General features: G+C 37.7%; 2 pseudogenes; both read right to left on the reverse strand.

Annotated features, from left to right (window-relative positions):
- Nucleotides 1-11,859: 11,859 nt before the first annotated feature.
- Nucleotides 11,860-12,783, reverse strand: LOC101598422 (annotated as a pseudogene).
- Nucleotides 12,784-17,894: 5,111 nt separating this feature from the next.
- Nucleotides 17,895-18,802, reverse strand: LOC101598724 (annotated as a pseudogene).
- Nucleotides 18,803-19,323: the final 521 nt, after the last annotated feature.

A 19,323-nucleotide genomic window follows, 5' to 3' on the forward strand; every position in this document is an offset into this window, starting at 1 on the left:
GAGACGTTGTATTCCTGTTAGAGAAGCAAAGGTAAAAGATGCTTGACTCCCCACTGTCTTATAGGAAAAATAGCACACATGGTGCATAAAGTCCCATCACATTTTAATCATTTTAAAGTCAAAGTAGTGATTTATTTGCTTCATAATCAGAATCATATATCATTTTCAGGGAGTGATCATTCATGTAAAAAAAGTGGGATTGTACTTGAAAGCCTTTGATTATATACTTGACATTTCCTGAAGAGTGCAGTATTTTTTCTGCAAAACAAATAATAAAATAAAATTATAACAATATTAAATTATGGAGGCATTATCTTTTAGAAGGTATATCTTATTTATTTATTTGTGAGAAGAGAGACAGAAAGTAGGTATGGGTACACCAAAGTCTCCTGCCACTGTGAACGAATTCCAGATGCATACACCATGCACCACTGTTTGCATCTGGCTTACAGTTACTGGGGAATCAAACTCCAGCCATTGGGGTTTGCAAGCTAGCTCCTGTAACTTCTGAGCCATCTCCCCACCACTGGAATTCTTTTTTTTTCCTAGATAGAGTACTGCTCTAGTCCAGGCTGATCTGGAATTCACTATGCAATCTCAGAGGGCCCTGACCTGAACTCACAGGGATCTGGAGGTATTATCTTGATGGTAGTGAAGTGGTATATAAAATATAAATACATATAAATATATGAAATATAATATTTAGTATATGTAATTTAATAAGGGGGATAAGGTTTAATTAATTTTACATTAATAACCCTTATGTGTTGAATAGTGGGCATAATGTGAAGGTGTATATTGGTAGTGTACACATGTATGTGCATGAAGATGCCCACACCGTGTGCCCATCCCTTTGGAGGATGAGGAGAGTATTGCTCTTCCAGCTTACATTTAGACAGGGTCTCTCACTAAACCCAGAGCTGCCATGTTCAGTGAGCCTGGCTGGCCAGCTGGTGAACCCCAGCATTCCTCTTGGCTTTGTTCCCCACAGGACTGGGGTTATAGGAGTGGGTGGTCACACTCAGCTTTTTACATAGGTGCTAAGGATAAAATTTATCCCATCTCAGGTCTTTTCAGGCCCTCATGCTTGCAAGGAAAGAATTCTTGCTTGCTGAGCCATTTTCCAGCTCTCAGTAAAAACATTTTTAAAAAACAAATAACGAGCAGGTCTCTGTGCTAAGAATACTCCAATATTTTATGAAAAATAGCAACCCTTGACTCCTAAAATTTATCTTAGCAATAATTTGGAATGCATATTATGGACAAATTATCTCTATTGTTACTGTTGTTATTGTCTTTGTAACCAAGCCTACTAGAACTTTCCAAGGCCTGTACTTCATCTGTGGTATATAATTGAGAGAGCTGAGATTGAGTCCACGTGGTAATGCATTAAATGTGAAACCATACTCAGGAGTTTCATACCATGTCAGTGCTTTTTTCCAGCTTACCACAGAGTGAACACCTCTGTCTTGTTCCTGATCTCAATGGGAATTCCTCCAGTCTCTTTCCATTAAGTATTATCTGGGCTTTAGGAGCTTTGTATATAGCTTTTATTGTGTTAAGATGTAAAGCGACCATGGCAATTCTCTCCAATGTTTTGATCATGCAGCGATGCTGTATTTTGTTAAAGGCCTTTTCTGCATCTATCTAAATGACCATGTGGTTTTTATGTTTAGCCTTGTTTATATGGTATATTACATTGACATATATTTGTATGCTGAACCACCCCTACATTCCTGGGATGAAGCCTACCTTATCTAGGTGGATAATGGATTTAATGTGCTGTTGAATTTGGTTCATGAGAATTTTGTTCAGGATCTTTGCATCTAAGTTCATCAAGGTGATAGGCATGTAGTTTTCTTTTCTAGTGGCATCTATGCCTGATTTTGGTATTAGGGTGATAGGAACTTCATAAAAGGAACTGGGGAGCTTTCCTTGATCTCCAATTGTGTGGCACAATTTGAGAAAATTTGATTTTAGTTCTCCCACGAAGGTTTGATAGAATTTAAATGAGAAAGCATCTGGTCTTGGACTTTTCAATTTCAATGGGTGTGATAGGTTTGTTTAGGAGATTAATCTGCTCTGAATTTAGCTTTGATAGATGGTATGTGTCTAGGAATTTATCAATTTTCTCTATATTTTCCAATTTTGTAGGGGTGAGGTTTTTGAAGTAAAACTGGATGATTCTCCCAATTTCACTTCTGTCCACTGTGATCTCTGCTTTTTCATTTCTAATTTTGTTAATTTGAAGTGCATATTTTTTTTTTGCTTGATCAAATTGGCCTTTTTTTTTTTGTTTCATCAATTTTCTTACTTGTCTTAGTTTCCAATTCATTAATTTGTGCTCTGATCTTGATTATCCCTTTCCATCTGGAGTTTTTTAGGTTAGATTTTTCTTGCTTTTCCAGTTTCTCTATCTTTCTTATGAAAGCATTTAGTGCTATGAATTTTCCACTGAGGACCACCTTCATTATATTCTGTAAGTTCAGGTAATATGTGTTCTCAACATCATTCATTTCTAGAAATTGCTCTACTTCATTTTTATTTCATCAACTGCCCATTTATTGTTTAAGTGTGCTGTTCAGTTTCCAGGAGCCAATGGGATTTTTGGTGGGTGTTTTGTTGTTAATTTCTAGCAATATACCATTGTGATCTGATATCGTGCAGGGGATTATGTCAATCTTCCTAAATATATGGAGGCAGGCTTTGTGACCCAGTGTAAGATCTATTTTAGAGAAGGTTCCATGTGCTGCTGAGAATAATGTGTAGTCCATGGATTTGGGATGGAAAGTTCTGGAGATGTCCACTAGGTCTAAATGTTCTATGGTTTTGTTGAGCTCTCTTACTTCCCTGGTGAGTTTCTGTTCGGTTGATCCATCTATTGCTGATAATGATGTATTGAAGTCCCCAACTATGATGGTGTTGTAGCTATTTCTGTTTTATTGTCATGTAGGTTTTGTTTTATGAATTGTGGTGCACCTGTGTTTGGTGCATAAAGATTGATGATTGTGATATCCTCTTGCTGGATTGTTCCATTGATCAGTAGGAAGTGGCCTTCTTTGTTTTTTTTTTTTTTATTATTTTTGGTTTCAAATCTATTTTATCAAATATTAGTATGGCTACACCTGCTTATTTCTTTATTCCCATTTGCTTGGGATATAGTTTTCCACCCTTTCACCCTAAGGAGGTATCTGTCTTTAGTGGTGAGTTGGGTTTCTTGAAGACAAAAGATTGAGGGGTCTAATTTTCTGATCCACCCTGTTAGCTTGCATCTCTTGATGAGTGAATTAAGGCCATTGATATTTAGGTTAATGACTATGAGAGGTTTGATTTGATCCCTGCCATATTATGTTGGTTTATGAGGTTTGGTGTTTTCATGGACTTTGAAGTTTTTGTGCCTTCTCTGAGTTAGGTTATTGTGATCTGCTTCTTGTAGGTACTTGTGTGATTCTCTGATTCTTCGGTGTAGAAAATTTCCTGAAATACTCTCCATAGGTTTGGTTTTGTGTTCATATAGTTGTAAAGTTGAGTTTTGTCATGGAAGGTTTTTCTTTCACCATCTATTATGACGGATACTTTTTCTGGGTAGAGTAGTTTAGGTTGGAAGCCATAGGTTCTTAGAGTTCGCAGACTTTTATTCCAGGCCCTTCTGGCTTTTGGGGTTTCCATTAAGAAGTCTGAAGTGATTCTGATGGGGTTACCTTTAAATGTGATGTGGTGTTTTTCCATAACTGCTTTTAGGACTTTCTCTGATGTCAATGTTTAGAGTCTTAATGACATGTCTTGGAGAGTTTCTCCTTTGGTCCAATCTGTTTGGAATTCTGTTAGCTTCTTGCATCATGATGGGCCTTTCTTTTGAGAGAATGGGAAAGTTCTTTTTAATTATTTTGTTGAATAAGTTCTCCTTGCCTTTGGTCTGAATTTCTTCTCCTGGTACTCCCATGATCTGAGTGTTAGAACATCTGAGGTTATCCCACATTTCCCTCATGTTCTGTTCACTGAAAATTTTGAACTTATTGAAACTTTTGCACTCTTAAAATGTTTCTTCTGTTTTGTCTTCCAGTTCTGAGTTTCTATCCTCCACATGACTGATTCTATTCTTGAGAGCCTCTAAGGAGTTTTGGGCTTGTTCAATTTTGTTTGTATTTTCTACTATTTTCCTATGTATGGCTTCTATCCCTCTGTCAAGCTCCTTTTTAACATCATTTTCTGATTTTCTTGCTGCTTCTTGGAATTCTTCCTTGCATTTCTTTATGTCTTCATTTAGCATAGCCAGCTGGATTTTTAGGTCCTCCTTTTTTTTTATTTTTTGCTTTACTTTATATCTATCAACTGTGTTTGGACCCCTTCTATTTTCACATCTGTTACGTCTAGTCTAGTTTAGGCAGCGTCCACATGATTATCAGTCCTTTTTGCTTTTGTGCAAGCTCTACCAACAGCTTGGCTATGGTTGCACTGCTCAAAACTTCATTTTGGGTTTCTGATCCTGTTGTCTTTACTGTATTTTGATTAGAGACTTCCATGGTAGGACTGGAAGAACTTACTGGATTTAGTCGCATTTGATTTTTTATGTTATTTCTTTTGCATTGTGTTCTGCCCATCACAGTGTGGGAGCAGGAAGAATCAAACTGTGGTCAAGATAGGCAGGTGAGGTGGTGCAGCTTGGGGGGGGGGCGGGGTATGGAGCTTGGGGCAGGTCACGCAGTAAATGGAATGAGCAGGGTCAAGTCTTGTTTGGGGGTGGGATGGGGTGGAGCAGAGGAGGTCTGAGTTCACAGGAGGCGGATGCAGGGCCCAGCAGAGTGAAGCAGAGCAGGTCTGAAGTCCAGTGGGTCAGGGATGGAGCAGAGTGGAGGGGGTCAGAATTAATGGGGATCTGACATGGGGGGCATGTTGAAGGAAGAAGTGGGGCCGGGGCTGCGTGGTGCAGGTGGAACTCAAGGTAGTGGTGGGGCAGAGTGGAGCCAGTGATTCCAGATTCCAAAACTCATGGCCGGGGTGGAGCGCTGGGGCATGTTGCATTGGGACAGCATGGGTAGGGTCAAGAGTCGCCTGGGGCAGGACACGGTGGAGCAGAGCAAGTCTGAATTTGCTTGAGGCGGGGGCAAGGGGGCCCAAGCAGAGCTGAGCAGAGCAGGTCTGAATTCTTGTGCTTAGGGGCTGCGCAGAGCAGAGGGGGTTAGAATTTTCATGGGTGCAGGGCTGACAGGTCATCTGAAGTCCAGGGGTGTTCGGGCCAAGCAGAGAGGGTGGGTGTGGAGGGGTGGGCAGGGCAGAGTAGAGGGAATCCCATGTCCCGGCAGGTGGAGGTGGGGCAGAGAGGGACCGGAGTAGGGGGTGACGGGGTCTGAAATCAGAAGAGAGGTGTGTGTCCGGGAATCTGTGACCTTGATGGGGCGGTCTGGTTCCGGGCAATAGCCTGTGCCTGGGGCGCAGGTGGAACTACTGGCCTGGGTCTCCTTGCCTGCAGTTACTGCAGGAGTAGCCTGAGGCTGGGACTCTGTTTAGGAAGGGCGCTTGGGGTGATTGGGGGACTGGTGGGTTACCTGAGAGCGTGGGGATCGGCTGATTCCCTTTTTGACACTCCGCACCCTCCCACTGGTGATCTATTAGAGATTGCTCTCCCCTAAAACTCCCAGTGACCCCTTTGATTCCTTTCCTCCCCTTCCCGGCAGTTGCGGGGTGGTTAGGCAGACTCCATCTTGACCTGAAGCCCCTGTCTATGCATACTTTTAAAAATAAAATGTGCATAACTCAAACAAAATTGTTACTCAAACCTTCTTACAAACCCATTCAAAGCTACCGGAGATTGTGAACAATACATCCTATGACAGATTCATTTCTAGTTGTCCGCCAGTGTCTACAGCATGTAACCTTATGTTATCGGTTCTGAAGTGGACAACTGAGAAAAGATTCACATTACATAGCTGAGAAAACATCTCCCTGTATCACACTTTATTTGTGTCCAATCAAACACAGTTACCTTTCTGTTCCCTTTTGCCAGCTTGCCTCTACCGTGAAAAGGAGTATCTCCTCAGCTCCTCAGAAAGTAATCTGGATCTCAGCACTTCCTTGAGAGTATCTTTCGCATCCTTGTTCCTCAGGATCAAGGGGTTCAGCATGGGAATCACTTCCATGTAAAACATTGAGGCCACTTTGCCAGCATCTCTGCTTTGCCAAAACTGGGCCATCAATAAAAAAAAAAAAAATTACAATGGCACTTTTATACTTTATTGGGGGAAGAGAGTATGTGATAAGACAGGTTTATGTTAAATTAAAAAAAAGTTCAATATTAAAATAAACCATAGATATTAGAATATCTATGATGAGAAATACAAACATAATTACCAAGTATTATAAACCGTATACTTCAGTGGATCCCAGTAATATAAATTAATTTATATATTAGTGGTAACTTCATGTGATAGCCAAATTTGTAGTACAATATTTTAAAATGACCCATTGATTTAATTCATTCTATAGACTTTGAAATAAAGTCACTTGTTAATTTTTAAGCAAAGTAGACATTTTCTTGTTCCTGTTATCAACATTGATGACTCAAAAAAAATATTTTAGTTGCTTGTCTTATGTATATTAGGCTGGCCTGGAAATACGTATACTGACTAGGAACTCCCTATACAGACTAGGAAGACCTTGGACTTCTAAATCTTCCTTGCCTCCAACCTCTGAGTGGGATTACAGTTAAACTCAGCCATGTGTGGTTTGGTGAGGTGCAGAGGATAGAATCCAGGGCTTTGGACAGGCTAGGCAAATATAATTCTAACTGAGCCACATCACACAAAAGATAAACTTTTTTTTTTTTAATTTTACTTTTTGAGATAGGGTCTTGCTAAGGCCCAGGCTAACCTGGAATTAACTATGTAGTCTCAGGATGGCCTCAAACTCAGTGATTCTCCTACCTCTGCCTCCAGAGTGCACCACCACACCTGGCTAGATATGCTTTTAAAAAATATTTGATTATTTTTATTTATCTATTTATTTGACAGAGAAAGAGAGAGGGGGGGTGGGAGAGAGAGAGAACGGGTGCATCAGGGCCTCCCTCCAGTCACTACAAACAAACTCCAGCATCTGACTAACGTGGGTCCTGGGGAATCAAACCTGGGTCCTTTGGCATTGCAGGAAAATGCCTTAACTGCTAAACCATCCCTCCAGCCCCAAATACAAAATTTGAATATTAACACTTCTGGGAAGGAACTAAGTAACATTTACCTGAAGCCTTAATCCAGACAATGACAAAAACTCATTTAAACTATGGTTATGATAAATTTTACCTCCATAAATGTAGTAAGTGAAAAGGCATATTGAAAGAATATGAAATGCCTTGATAAGACCTACATAGATCCATTGATAATAGTGTAAGTAACAGGAAAAATCTCAACATTTTATGTCAAAATGTATCTAAAACAAAAGTAATCTAGGGTAGAAGACTATTTCACCTGAAATTCTGTTTGGGGGTGGTTAGTTTCAATATGCAAATAAGGGCTAGAGAGATGGCTCAGAGCTTAAGGCACTTGCCTGTGAAGCTTCAGGACACATGTTTGACTTCAGATCCCACTTAAGCCAGACACACAATGTGATGCAAGCACACAAGGTCACGAGTATCTGGAGTTCTATTACAGCTGCTGGAGGCCCTGAAGCACCAGCTCTCTCTCTCTCTTTCTCTCTTGCTCTTTCTCTCTCTCTGTCTGTCTCACTCTTGCTCTTTCACATAAAAAAGAACAGTCTGGGGCTGGAGGCTAAGGCGCTCGCCTGCAAAGCCAAAGGATCCAGGTTCAAGTACCCAGAACCCTCTGTTAGCCAGTTGCACAAGGAGGTGCACAAGGAGCTCCCTCCTCTGGAGTTCATTTGCAATGTCTGAAGGCCCTGGTGCACCTATTCTCTCTCTGTGTCCCTCTTTCTCTGTCAAATAAAAAAATTAAAATAAAATATTTTTTTTAAAGGCCAGTCTTTTGGGTTTGCCTCAAGAATTAAAAAAGTGTGAATGATTGCCACCTGTTGCCATGCACAGCTGAAATCCTTTAATCATGCAGGAGCACGAGATAGGAGGATCCGCATGACTCTGAGGCCAGCCTGAGCTACAGTGATTTTCTGATCAGCCTAGGCTAGTGTGAGTCTCTATCTCAAAAAATATGTAAATAAATGATGTATACAAAGGGGTATGAGAACAGATGGATATGGAAATATCATATTAGCACCAATTTGCTGTCTCCATAGACATTTCTTTACCCCTCTGGAAAATTTGTAAGTGTAAGTTTCCCAAGTTTGTGTCTTTCTAAATGGAAACCTTTAACATGCCTTTCTATCTTGAAACTTTCTGAAAAGTTGAAAATTCTACTCTCTGACCTCATGAGTAAGAAGAGTATATGCATGATGTCATTACTATGTGACAATAAAAACAGAATGAGGAGAGTCTGAACAGAAGGCCCAGTCTTCATCTCTTCAGATCTTGATGTCATATTAAAGCATTTTAAACAAATTCAGATCTTGAAGTCATTTTAAGTCATATGATTAACATAAAAGAAGCAATCTGCCAACTCCAGTATTAAAAGAGAAAAAAAAAATAGACTGTAAATTTTACATGCATTGTTTATATCAATATTAGAAATTGGTTTATATTTCATTCATAGTAAATTCAAATGAGCTCACCTCCTTTTCTGAGCAGAGGAAGCTTACATGTCCTAACTCCACATGACCAGACTCCAGACACATTAAATAATCTTCAGAATTACTATGGCAATTGATGAGTTCCACTGTGTTCTTAAATCCTAAAATCCCAGGGTCTGTGAAGGAATTAGAACAGGGGAACTTAAGAGGGGAGAGATAGGGGAAAGGAGAAAAGGAAAGAGAATAAGATAAAATTAGTTGATAGAGTAAGTGCCTGGAAAGCATGTTTATAATTGCTAATTTTAATATAGCCAGATCAGATATGTCTTTGGTCTGAAAATATATTCATTTCCATCATGAAGAACTAGAGTATAGTTTTATCTAACAAGCGTTTGATATAGACATCTCCTACATACTGCTGAAGATATTTGCTCTGTAGTATTCAGGCAGATAATTTTAATTATGAGAAATTGATCGCTAAGTGAAAAGTAGTAATAATCCCTCTGGTATAACAAGATATAAATTGCACATATATGATATGATATGATACAAATATAATTAATCTCCAAGGAATGTGTCAGCCTTTAACAAAACTACTCTAATTCAAGAAATATATTTAAGCCCAAACCTGTTGCTTTCCAGAATTTGTGGTCCAGTATAGGATGGCCATCTAGGAGACAGTTATTAATGCCTATATTATAAAGGAAATATTAAAGTCATAATTGGTTATAATTGGGACAATGTCTAAATATGTTGCATAAAAATGTACTGTCTAGTTTCCGGTTTTTACTTAAAAATTGGGTTGGGAGCTGGGCATGCTGGCTCATGTCTTTAATCCCAGCACATGGGAGGCAGAGATAGGAGGATCGCTCTGACTTCGAGGCCACCCTGAGACAACATAGTGAATTCCAGGTCAGCCTGAGCTAGAGTGAGACCCTACCTCGACAAACCAAAAAATAAACAAATAAATAAATTGGGGAAATGAGCAGACCAAGTACCAGTGAAAAACCCTGTCTCAAGAGAAACAGAATAAACAAGAAAGGAAAACACATGAAGTTGGCTTCTTGCTGCTGCAAACACATGCACACATATGCAAGCATATGCAAAAACAGGTGCGCATGCACACGGACAAACCTTTGATTACGTAATCTGAGACTTTCAAAATATTTTTAAAAATAATTGTATAGATATTTTACTATGCCCAAAAACTCAGGAAGTGAATTTTTCAAATAAATGCATGTAATTTCACTTGATAATAAAGGGATACCTAGGTTTTCCCTTACCAGCAATTAAAAAGGATAAAATCATGCAGTGAACTTTCAGAGTGTCAATGATGACAAGACTCATGGATATATTGACACATGAGTAATGTTACTAATTTAAATGAATAAAAAAGAACGTCATCTGAATGGATATAATTGATATTTCATGATTTTTGGGGATATTTCACAAAACTTTGTAATTTTCATTGGCATGGGATAATTGCTTCTATAACAGTGATTCCTGTTGAGAAAAAAAGATCAATTTCAATATGTATATTTTAAGTTTCAAGGTAATATACTCATAAGATTGATAAGGATGGGCAGAAGAGGTGGCTTAGTGGTTAAGTTGCTTGCCTGCAAAGCCAAAAGATCTAGGTTCAATTTTCCAGGATCTACATACGCCAGATACACAAGGGAGTGTCTGAAGTTTGCTTGCAGTGGCTGGAGGCCCTGACTCATCCATTCTTTCTCTCACTGCTTCTTTCCTTCTCCCACCCTCAAATAAATAAATAAATAAAATATTTTTAAAATATTGATGCGGATATGGTTGCAGAGAATAAGTACTATTTAAATGTGAATCAAGGGACAAAAGAAATGCCATAAAATTGAATGAGCCATGTATTTTCACTTTATGTTGTCATAGATAGCTATAGTACACATTGAACCTTGTAAGACTTCTATTTCAATTTACAATCATGATGAATTATTTATTTATTTATCTTTATCATGAATGGAAATTGATGTGTTTGTGTTTAGTTCAATAGTGTAAGAGACATATAAGCAAAAATGGCATGATGCAAGCATGAACTCTATTCTACCAAAGAGTCTTTGAAACTGAATGAATGACAACTATGAATTTAATATGAATAGTTACTGAAAGTAGAGGAATGACAGCACAGACTGTCATTTGGACTCCCAATGCACGTGCACCCACAAGAGTAAACATACATTCACAGTAAAAAATTAGTAGTTGAAACATCTTCCTTGGAGCACCTCATAAAATTTGTCATATGCATAACATGAAATAGTAGCTCAAAATGTTTATTGCATTCTTATAACCACACAATCTCTACAAGATGTTGAAGAATGACACTTTATCCCATTGTAATGGAGGAGAGGATATGCATAAAACTTCATACCTAAATTAACTTCTGAATTATTTCTTGGTTTATATTTAAATGCTGCTCATCCTTTAAAATAGGTTAAAATAACATGAAAGTATAAAATATGACCAATTCCCATGTCCCCAAATGAATTTCAAGTAGCTCTCACTAACATTTTTATGTTATTTAACACCACCACCTGATGGGAGGTCTTAATCTTTATCCAACAACTACTAATTTAACTCAATTTAGTGGGTTATATTGGTCAGTTTTTATTTTTTTAATACATTTTTATTTACTTATTTGAGAGTGACACAGAGAGAGAGTGACTTAGAGAGAAAGAGCGAGAGAGAGAGAGAGAATGGGCACACCAGGGCCTCCAGCCACTGCAAACATACTCCAGATGTGTGTGCCCACTTGTGCATCTGGCTAACATGGGTCCTGGGAAATTGAGCTGAACTGGGGTCCTTAGGCTTCACAGGCAAGTGCTTAACCACCAAGCCATCTCTCCAGCCCTATTGGTCGGTTTTTAATACTTCATCCCTAAAAGTTTTAATAGGTGCTTGGCAAAATTACCTTGTACTATATCAATAGAGGAGGTCATCTATATATGTGTACATTGGCTCCACATAACCAAGTTATGAACTACATTATATCACACATTGTAGACAGAGACTCAAGTACAGATCAGAATTTCTTAGCTGGCATATTCAGGCCAAGCTGTATATCATTCTTTAGGTCTAAAACATATTATTCCATTGAAAAATGTTTTCTCATTTGGAAAATTCTGAAAGTTTAAAAAATGGATTCTTGGCCTAAACCTCATGCCAAAAACAAAGTCACTTTGCAATAACCCAATTAAATGTAGATTAATGCTTAGAATCACTACGGAAATACTTTTTGTTCATTAATTTTCTGACCATATTTTGAACATCTTTATTTCTCAGACTGTAAATCAAAGGATTGAGCTGAGGATCACCACAATGAAGGAGGCCACTTTGACTGTGTCAAGGAGGTCACTTTGACTGTGTGTCTAGAGTTCTTGGAGTTGGGCACACAGTACAGGAACAGCATGGTGCCGTGGAAGATGGTCATGGCGGTCAGGTGGGAGGCACAGGTGGAGAAGACTTTGTGGTGCCCATTCAAGGCAGTAGCAACGATGAACACATAAGACATGAGAATGAGAAGCAGTGGGCTTGCCATATTGAAAGTAACCATAGTAAAAAGAAACAACTGACTGAGATGAAAATCAGAGCGAGAGAAGGACGTCAGGGTCGACAACCCTCAGAAGTGGTTTATGGTGTTGAAACCCTGGCATTACAATTTGAAAGCAGAGCACGTGTCAAGGAATACCAGCATGGCATGGAGCTTCTGGGACATGACAATGGTGTAGAGCAGTGGGTTGCATACAGTCACAAAGCAGTGAGAGACCATCACAGCAAATAGCATGAATTCAGTCACTACAAATGTGCCAAAGAAAAAAGAACTGCACCATGCAGGCAGGAAATGAAATGCTTCTATCTTGCACAATTAGGTTCACCAGCATCTGGGGAGCAATGATGGAGTAGTAGCAAAAATCTGCAAAGGAGAGGTGGCTGAGGAAATTGTACATGTTGGTGTGCAGTTTGGGGTTAATCTTGATGACCACAATCATACGGAGCTTTCCTACCACACTGAAGGTGTAGACAGCCAGAAATACCAAGAAGAGGGAGAACCTGCAGTTCTGGATAATCAGAGAATCCCAGGAGGGTGGATGTGGCCTCAGAAGTTGTGTTTCTATCTATTAGAAACATTCCTTTAAGTGACATTGGGAAACGAATCTTGGAAATAAGATATGGAAAATGACTAGCACACAAAGCTTGCCGGATGCCCCTCGGTAGAATTTGATATGAAACAAAATAAATTCTGATAAGTGCCAAATATCATGGAAAGAATAATTAAAATTTTAGAAACGGGATTAATAGTAAATGTTACTTTCTCAAAAATGCACAATCCAACATCTTTTAAATTATTCATTCTTTTTAATTTGTGTATGTATATGTGTTTGTATATCTCTGTGTGTGTGGGAGAACACATGTGCCACAGCATATATGTGGGAGGTTAGAAGACAACCTAGGGGGACTAGTCCTCTCCTTCCACCTCATTTGAAACTGGGTCCTTCTTGCTGTTGGCCTCCGGGAAAGCCAGACTACCTGAGAGTCTCCTGACTACACCCCATTGTTGGAGGCACATTGGGATTACAGACACCTGCACAACTTTTCCTCCAGGTTTATGTGGGTGCTGATAATGTGGACTTTGCTCAGCAGGCTTGCAAAGAAACCGACTATGATGACAGAGCCATTTCCCAGCAGCCTATTTATGTTTTCAAATAAATTGAAAGTCACTCAATATTATATATTTATATCAGCATATTTGAAATGTTCAAATATAACTGAAATTCTTCAGTTCTTCAAAATATATAGAATTTGTTAAAAAAAAATCTTGTTTTATTGGTCTTAATCATTACAAATGGGGAATGGAACATCTGAAAGATCACCTTCAATGACAACTATCTCATGTGGCAATGATGTTTGCACATATTTGATATAACAAAGTAACAGTCTATAATTTCCAATTACAGTAATGACACAGTTATGACTATAGCAATTTAATCACTATTACCATATCAGATATTAAGCTCAAGAATAACTTTTATTTTTCATAAAATCATTTAAATAATTACCTGCATTTTTCTTTAGGTAAGCAAAGGGAAGCTTGAAGAAACAATAACTTGCCCAATGACAAACAATAGCATATGCTCAATAAACCCAGGTTTTTTGGCTACAAAATACTTATCTCTTTGGCAGGCTATGACTTATATTAAAGATAGAAATTCCAACATTTTGATTTATAATGATTACATTTTTACAGTTTAATTTTTAATTCTTTTGACTACCATTACAATAATATTTAGTGGCTGTATTTAAGATTATCTTTGTGTTATGAATTATGGAAAGTAGTCTAATGAAAGTGGCAAGAGACTCAAAGATTCCAGAATGTATGTGCAGTAAAGCATACAAAATGGAAGGTAAACAAGTCTCAGAAGTTAGTAGAATAAAACTCAAATCACTGATGGAGATACATGCTTTTATATGTGTCTTCTGGAAGTCATGAAGCATACTAGTGCAGTCTCTCTATTTTCTGTGAGGACAGCGGATGAGAACGCTCTGACATACTCGAAACATATTCAGGAGTATTGAATACTTAATCACCAATACGCTGTAGTGGTTTCTGTAACTGATGTTTTGGCAAGATTGTTCAACAAATTGTAGGACCTGGGTTAAATGTGATTTTCAGCTAATAGATTGTTTGTTGCACATACATGCAAATAAAGCAGAAACTATAGCCCTGTTAAAGTAAATACTCTCTTAATTTGGATCCCATAAAATTTGACATTCTTTAATTTTATTTTTTATTTCTACTAATCTTATCCAAAATTTGTAGGACAATTCAGAATTATGGCAAATGACATTATCAGTTGAACTGATATAGAGATTATTTATTTTGGCATTTTTTACTCAATTTATTCAAATATCTATCTATCCTTGAAACAGCTTCTAATTACAAGGAGATGACTATTCCTGAAAACTCACAGGGCCCTTCCTTTGCCTACATTCTGCACAAGATAAAAGAAGGTTTTTCCATAAGAAAACTGCAGAAAGAGTGCACTCCTGTTCTTTGAATATCCAAATTCAACATATTTCTAATGATTCAGAGTTGCCTCCAAGTTATTGTTTTCATAAAAAGCTTATAAAACTATGGAATTTCCTAGATGTCTTTTATGGTAAACACTAGTGATACTTTCTAAGACCTGCAAACTAAACTGTTGGTGGTAAAGGCAGCCCCTCCTGCCCCTGGAGAGCTTACTGGGGAGAGATGTAAGCACAGTTGTGTATACTGCCCTCCCCATGGTATCATGGTCTAGAGAAAATTGATTGCTGTGCTCTCCAGTGGCCTTTGAACAAGCAATTAAAATTAAATACTGTTTTCTGAGAAAAATTTGAGGGAAAGAACAGTAACATTAGAACTGTTTCTGTGAAAGTTAATGTAGGTGATTGTCATCTTGCTCTGCTACACAATTAACAACAGAGTTAGCAATATTTCTATTTCTATAGCTTCTTTTTTCTTTTTAAAAAATGACAGAAAAATTTTGAATTTTTCTCTATTTTCACAGGAGGCATATGTAGCTAGAACCAGTAGATTAAGATGACTAAGTTCCTCTAAAATATGTTGCCTGTGATTCAGACAATTATGTTGCTCAAGATTCATCACACATTTTACTGAGCTATCCTGACCCACCCTTAACACTCCACATCATTACAGAATTTAAGCTTTTCATTGACATTTCTATTGATTATATTCTAGTTTTATGTTCAAAAATTCAATTTTATTTATATATCTACAGGAGTACCACTAAAATTAACTCCATAAAATCAATTTTTATTTATAGGTTTGTTTATATATACATACCAGATCACTGGAGTGGTACACACACACATACACATACACACACACACACACACACACACACACACACACACACATTCTCATGGCTGAACAAAAAGGAAATTCAACCATCTGAATATATCACTTGTTCCACAAATAATACATTCAGTTAGTACAGACTAAATTAAAATAAATATGTGAATGCTTTGATGACCACATTATTCTTAGGTTGAAATTTGAGCAACTCATGTCACTTACAGGAGCATGTTCAAGTGACAAAACATGTCCCATAGAAACCTTGCTCTACTGCAGTTAGTCCCCCTCAATTTCATCCTTCATTAACCTATCATATATCACATATGTGCACAACTACATAGCTTCTCCTTAACCTATATCTCTTCCCATTTATATTATTTATATAAATTATATAATATATTATTATATTATTCATATATTAAAATATCACCAAGTTATATGAAAATTCCTTGAAGTACTTTCTGATTCCTCAAGATTGAGTTAGTTATTAAATGCTAGTAAAAACCTTATGAGTTCTTGTTTATTAAGTTATTGCTAAGGTCACAAAGTGATATGGTTATCTACATATAAATTTGCCTGACTTTTATCTCCAATATTAGTCATTCTCTCTGGTCATCTTCACTGTATTTAAAATATGTATCACATTTTTAAAATTTTATTTATTTATTTATTTGAGAGCGACAGACACAGAGAGAAAGACAGATAGAGGGAGAGAGAGAGAATGGGCGCGCCAGGGCTTCCAGCCTCTGCAAACGAACTCCAGACACGTGCGCCCCCTTGTGCATCTGGCTAACGTGGGACCTGGGGAACTGAGCCTCGAACCAGGGTCCTTAGGCTTCACAGGCAAGTGCTTAACCGCTAAGCCATCTCTCCAGCCTGGAATGTACAACTTTTGATTAACTTTCCTACTTGATCCCTTAGCAGGCAGATTCCTGTTACAAAGGAGTGTGTCACTGTGTGCTGATCCTGGGATCTTCAGTCCAGTTCTAGTAGATATGTTCAGAACAATTTGAGCTCTGGGCAGTTTGTGCTTGATGATGGTGTCTCTGTGCTTGGACATGTAAAAGGGAGCCAGCCTCTTCTACCATTGATGGTGTTCCCTGGACTATGTAGAGTCTGAAATAAACCCCTTCCTTCTATAAACTGTGTTTGATTGGATGTTAAACTTAGCAATAAGGAGCTGACTTCAACAACAAGTCTAATCTACTCAATTAGTTTAGTTTTTTTTTTTTTCTATATCATCAAAACAAAGGCTTTTGGTATAGGATAATAGAGTCATGAATCAGGAAGTACTATGTGAGCTATGAATATTCAGGATTAAAACATATAACAGCATGTTATATCAAGTGTTGTTCTTTTTCATGACAGAATGTTGGAGAAAAGCAGTGAGATTCAACACAATATCATATTTAAAATGTTGAGACACATTTTTATCAATTACCTCTTCACAATAATGGGATATATCTTAATGGTAAAGAACTCAATGAATCATAGTTCAATTAGTAATATTATTTCTTGCAAGAATGCAAACAGCAGTGAGAAGGTATCTTAGGAACATAAAAAGAAACTATTTTTTGTACTAGATTCAAAACTATAATCAGAGTACATAAACATCAATTAAAAATATGTTAAACATGTCAGTGAATATTTCATCCTCAGAAGACTGTAGATGTAGCATAAAGATAAATTAAAAAGATCAAGTCTAAGATGGAAATTCCACCACTGATAGTAATATTAATGATGTGTAAGCAGACACAATGCAAAGAGACAAAAATAAATTACATAAAGAAATCTATTCTAAGCTCCTTTGTGCATAGCATACAATTAATATGTCTTAGAGTCCTGGATGCAATTTGTGTCTCTGTTTTTCAATGGAGATGTTAGTTGAAACACCAAAAATAAACACTAATAGAAACAAGAAAACTATCAACTGATATGAATACCCACATATATTTTTGTACATCAATATCTATAATATTTGTTTCTTGTTCTGTGCATAAACTGCTTGACAAAGTGGTGCTATCCATTGTAAAATATCAGGAACTCAATCTTAATAAATCATGTACACCACAAATTATACTGGAAATGTATAATTATTTTGGTCACCTCTTAAACCTATAAAGGTTTACAATCATGTTAAAATGTTTGCTTAAACCATCAAATTATTCATAAATTATTAAACAATCACAAACTAAAGAATAGCAAGAAATTACATCACAAGTTTTGAAGACACTCAATCTTGATTTTATAAAGTGAAGACATAAAGATAAATGAACATAAGCGTCACCAGGGTTTATTCTCTCCACCTCATATATTCAGATCACTTTCTCATTCCTACAAATCTTCACTTTGGATCCCTGAATTTTGTGAAAAAATATATTCACTAGGATAGCATTTTATAGCCCAACAATTTCCTGAAAGCTTCCTTCACATCCTTATTCCTCAGACTGTAGATCAGGGGGTCAGCAGCATGGGAATTAAGACAGTGTAGAACACAGTAGTCACTCAAACTGGGCTGACAATAAATGAAAAGGATGGTTCCATGGGACACAGCCATGGTTGTCAAATGGGAAGAACAGGTAGAAAGAGCTTTGTGCCTTCCCTCTGCAGAGTGCATTTTCAGGATGGTAAAGATAAGAATGTAGGATGTGAGGATGATCACAGTAGTGAGAATCTCATTGAAACTGACCACAATGAACATAAACATCTCATTGGTGCTGACACCTGAGCAAGCAAGGCTTCAGAGAGGAGGTAGGTCACAGAGGAAGTGATTTATCACATTACTTTAGGATGGGATCTCATGGCCAAGCACAGGTGAACCAGAGAGCACACAGAAGCACAGAGGTAATAGTCAGAACTCAGCACCATACAGGTTTGGGGGACACAATAGCCATGTAGAGCCGTGGGTGACAGATGGCCGCAAAGCAGTCCTAAGCCATCACAGCCGAGAGAAATACCTGAGTGATCGCATAAGTACAAAGTAAATAAAGCTGCACCATGCATCCCAGGAAAGAAATAGTGCTTTCCTCACTTAAGATATTCATTAGGATTTTGGGACACAATTATTAAGAGTAACAGAAATCTACAAAGGATACGTGTCTGAGGAAGTAGTACCTGGGAGTGTGAAGTTGAGAGCTGACCTGAATCAGCACAGTCATGCCCTGGTTGGCCACAACCATGACTCCTTAGATGAGAAAAAAACACCAAAAAGAGAAAGACTGTCAGCTCAGGGTCTCCTCATAACCCAAGAAGAATGAACTCTGACAGAGTACTACAATTTTCCTCACCCATGGTCTCTACAAGTCAGTTCTTAGGAAAATAATGATACACTCTGTTACTTCTGGGAAGATAACAAAGGAGAAAACAAAAAGTTTGTGTTAACTAGGAAAATATCACATTAATGTCAAAAACATGTATATGGAGTAGAGGCAAAGCACTATTAGGAAATGTCCAAAATGTTAAGTGATTGTTAGAATCATGTAAGTATGTTCCTCAGTAAATCTCACTGTTGCCTGATCATATAAGCAATACCAGTAACATTAGATTGTTCCCAGAGTTTAGTATTCTAAATATGATTTTCTTTATTTGTTTTTAATTGGTACACAAAGATTTAGATATCATTCATTCTGACTCTTTTGCTTGTTTATTTTTGGTTGTTCAAGGTAAGGTCTCATTCTATCTCAGGCTGACCTCGAATTCACTATGTAGTCTCAGGGTGGCCTTGAACTCACTGTGATCCTCCTACCTCTGCCTCCCAAGTGCTGGGATTAAAGTCGTGCACCACCATGTTCAGCTCATTATGGCATCTTTAA

This window comes from Jaculus jaculus, chromosome 1, assembly GCF_020740685.1.
Source record: "Jaculus jaculus isolate mJacJac1 chromosome 1, mJacJac1.mat.Y.cur, whole genome shotgun sequence".
Classification (NCBI taxonomy): Eukaryota; Metazoa; Chordata; class Mammalia; order Rodentia; family Dipodidae; genus Jaculus; species Jaculus jaculus.